This window comes from Lipotes vexillifer, unplaced genomic scaffold, assembly GCF_000442215.2.
Source record: "Lipotes vexillifer unplaced genomic scaffold, Lipotes_vexillifer_v1.1 scaffold240, whole genome shotgun sequence".
In the NCBI taxonomy this organism is placed as follows: domain Eukaryota; kingdom Metazoa; phylum Chordata; class Mammalia; order Artiodactyla; family Lipotidae; genus Lipotes; species Lipotes vexillifer.
Window position 1 is genome coordinate 2119132 of NW_006797481.1, and position 4388 is coordinate 2123519.

Below are 4388 nucleotides of genomic sequence, written 5' to 3' on the forward strand. Positions count from 1 at the left end.
AAAAAAAGTTTTCACATTTTTTCATTTAAATTTTATTTATTTACTTATTTATTTATTTATCCATTGCAGTGGCTTCTCTTGTTGCGGAGGACGGGCTCTAGGCGCACAGGCTTCAGTAGTTGTAGTGTGTGGGCTCAGTAGTTGTGGCACACGGGCTCAGTAGCTGTGGCTCACGGGCTCTAGAGTGCAGGCTCAGTAGTTGAGGTGCACGGGCTTCGTTGTTCCACGGCATGTGGGATCTTCCCAGACCAGGGCTCAAACCCGTGTCTGCTGCATTGGCAGGCGGATTCTTAACCACTGCGCCACCAGTGAAGTCCCTTGATGTTCCTCTTTCAGTTCCAAAGAAAGTGGTGACAGACATGACTCTACAATCCAGCCAGCAGACTAGATTTAATTCTCTGCAGATCAGCAGCACATGTTGGACTGGAGACACCGAGGATTCAGAAACCTTCATCTTTACGTATTTCTTCTGGAGGAGAATGAGGCTCAAACTCATCAATTCAAAACTCATCAGATTTGACAACAGTCGAGGTAAACTACAATTTTCAGCTGGCAAAATATTGTCATTTTATAGAGAATAAAACTCCACAGGCCCCAGGCAATAAGAAGTCATGAAAGAGGGAGAGAATCACATACAGTCATCCGAAGACCACGGCCCTACTAGAGATTCAGGGGTTGACAAAACTGATCTGGGAAAGAGGAAAAAATGTGGAGACGGCAAGGGCTTGATTCTGAAATTTGTTCGAAAATGAAAAATGGCATCAGAAAATGAATTTTGAAAGAAGTTAAATGAAAAGTATTTGAGCTAAAAGATATGAGGTATAGTCTCAAAAAAAAAAGTAACTTCCTATTACAACTGTATGTTTCCAATATAAGACTGAAAAGTTTGCCTACCCAAATGCTGAATAACAAAATCTCTCCCTTTCACACACGTAACGCAAACGTGACCTAAAGAAGTTCTAATGAGAACTTCTAATGACAGAAAAGCTACTACAAAACTGGCAAATTAAGAACTTCTGGAAGCCTGTCTAGTAAAAGCTATCATGGCTATTATTTGAAGAAACTAAGTATTTTGACACAAGATAAGGGGGTGGGGGGGGTGGATTTTATATGTATCTTTCCACTGGGAAAGCTTTGTTCTTTTTTATTCAGAGGAACAAAAAACCTTAAATACAGATCCTTAAGGTGAAAGTGAACTTCCAGCCTAAAAAGGACACCTCGCCAGGTAACTGCACGTTTAGAAATGGGCATCTCCCTCCGTTGCCAGCCGCTTGCTGAAATCTACTCATGCAGGTGCCTTCCTCTTACCTAATGGATGTCCACGAGGGTGGACTCTCTCACGTTCCCACTGTGTTTGGGGAGGGGTGCAGGTTGAGGACAGCGTGGCAGAGGCTGTAGGTGTCAGGGAAGAGGGTGGAAATGGGGTTCTTATTCGCGTTTCTGTGCCCTCGGGGTTTGCCTCCCTTTGAGGGCAGAGAATGGAATCCCGTTAGTCGTTTTCCCCTGTTGAACAGTGCTTTTTGAGTTAAGACACCTGAGACCAAACCAGGGTAAAACAAATGTCAATTAAACATCACTGAGTGGCACTGGTACAGGGGAAGCAGGCCCACTCAGGGTTTCTGGAGGGTGGAGGCTTTGCGGAAAAGGCGGGAGCCCGAGGTTCTGGTCTGCTGCAGCATCTGGAAAGGATGATATTGGAAGAGCAAATTTGGGAGGATGAATGACCAGCTTGGTTCATACAGAGGGAGCAGCAGGCAAGGCCAGAGAGAGGCTGGGGAAGCAGAGCAGGGAGGACAGGAAATTCTGAACCAGGGAAAGCCACCCAGAGGTAGAAGGGAGCTGGAGATGGCTTCTGAGGACAAGCTGGGAGGGCAGAGGATTCAGGATGGACTGCAGAGTTAGGACGGTGTCTCGGCTGCCTAGGCTTAAGGAAAGCCGGGGTGATGGCAGTGAGCATGGAGAACCAACCCCAGAGAAACAATAAAACCTGGGGGTGGTCACTGAGACACTCAGGAGGGCACACAAGCTAGGACACTTCTACAAACACTCTTTTGTAAGGACAAAAGACCATTTTTGCGTTTATCCCTTCCTTTTCAGTTCAAACAGGACCTAGGTCCTGTTTAGACCAATATTTGGGAATCTTCATTAACACGAGGTTTTACGCCCCACATTAAAAAAAAAAAAAAAAAGCACTTCAGGCAAAAACAAGAGAGCAAATAATAGTCTACATCTCCTAAAACTTATCTTTTTCTTTCAAAGGTTATCCTTTGAAAATGCTTTTGCTTGCGAAAAAACAAGCAGGGAGGTGGGGAGCAGTGTTGTGACTGCCTAGGTGTTTCCAGAAAGAGGCAGACAGTCAATTTGCAAGCATCTTTCTATAGTAGAGTTTTCCCTTTATTTTTGAGGCTTAAGCGTACTTTATTCTCCCCTGCCATTAACTGAGTGGCCCTGGCAAGATGGCTAGCTTCTATGAGCTTCAGTTCTCTCATCTGTAAAATGGGGAGAATAAACCTACCTCCATAGGGCTTCTGTAAAGATTACATGAAAGAGCTTGCACAGTGCCCGAAACACTGCTGACACCCCAAAAACACGAGTTCCCCTCCCCAGTTCTATTCCAGGGAGTAACATTCAGAGAACCACCACAGCCTTGTTCACCTGAAGTTTCTTCAAGAGTCAGAAATGCTGTTCAAAACACCTTTTCACCTCCTGGGAAAGAGAAGCAAACGAGTCTCAGAGATACAGCTGAGCACAGGCTTTGAGGGGCACAGGAAAGGAACGCCTCCTAGTTGGTAGTAAGCACTTCCCAATATTCCAAACCATGCTCCTTTCAACAAGAGTGAATGCTATTAAGTGACTTAACAGAAAGAAAAGGCACCACAAGAAGTGTTGTCTTTAAAACAACTTTAATGAAAACCACTCTCAACACATTCAAACAGCCCTTTTTGTGTTTCATGAACAACTTAATCTCGTCCAGTTTCCCCAACAGGTGATGCTGTTTCCCACCTCAGGTCTTTCCACCTCTTGAATGCACTTTCTTTCCCACCTTGTCCCTGGTTGCCCCTGCTTACCTGTCTTTTAAGTTACAGAGAGGCCAACCCTGGCACCCCTACTGAGCCTAGGGGAGGGGTACGGACAGGGGGATTCACTACCCATTCCCCACACTTTTGAGTATTTGGAAATTTCCACAATAAAACCTTTCAGTCACTCTTTAATATAAGAAATGAAAGAAAAACATGGTGGGTCATCCCAGGTACACCAATTCCACCTGTCCATGAACCTGAACTGCAGCTCACCCCCTAGCAAATATGCAGCACTGCCTACTTTCTCACGGATGCGTCCTTGCTAATCCCTGGTCTATTTTACAGGTCGCTATAAGTTTCCTATATTGGACACATATTGTGATAGTTTACTGTCATATTAAGTGTGAATACTGCCCAAACGTGTTTCCCTTGCTTTGAGACTGAAAAAAGGAAGCACTAAATGGAGAGGCTGCACTATCTCACGAGCGCCCGCTAGTGTCAACAACAACATAAAGTCATTCTCAGAGTTCCGCGGGGCTGATAGGTTTGGGGAAACCTGCAATAGCGTTGATGTTTAAAGCAGGAAAATAAATACCAGGGAGAAAAGGCGGCAGAATTTAGGAAGACAAACATGTTTTCTGGACCCTATCCCAAAAGGAACTTAGAGAATCAAGGCATGTAGAAGTTACTCCAAGTTGCTATCCAAAAGTCCCACTGATCTGTGTGACGACAGCCACATGAGCATTACCATCCCCCGCGCCCGCCCCAACTGGCTCCACAGCTCCTGTCCTCCCTTCCAGTCACCTGCAGACACCTGGGCCTCTGTGAAGGATGCTCAGCCCTCTCTGGCAGCTCTCAGGGACAAGAGACCTGGCCAACTGCAACCCAGGGAGGACTGGAAGTGGCAGTGACCTAGCAACAAAGACGTGGGTCTTCCCTGAACCTGAGTGGCCGTGATAAAAAGAGTAGCAGTGGTGACAATTAGCTAATGTTCTGAGTGCTTACTATGTACCCAGCATCGCTATGTGATCTTTACTCATATTTTCATGTAAGCCTCACAATAACTATGAGGTTGAGGAATTTCATGAAAGAGGAAACTGACCCAAAATCAGAAACACTTTGCCGAGAGGTTAGAGGAAAACAGTCTTGCACGGGACCCACAGCTAAGAGGTAGAGAGCTTGGACACAAAGGCAGGTGGGCACCAGAGCTCTTCAACATGCTGTCAAGTTTTTGGTAAGCTCACTTTAGGGGTGAAATAACAGGACAAGACTGACAACCTGTTGCAAGTCTTATACAAATATCAAGGAGACAAGTCAAGTGACAATCCATCCAGCGCTTTGCAGGGAGACAGACAACAGCAGGAATGC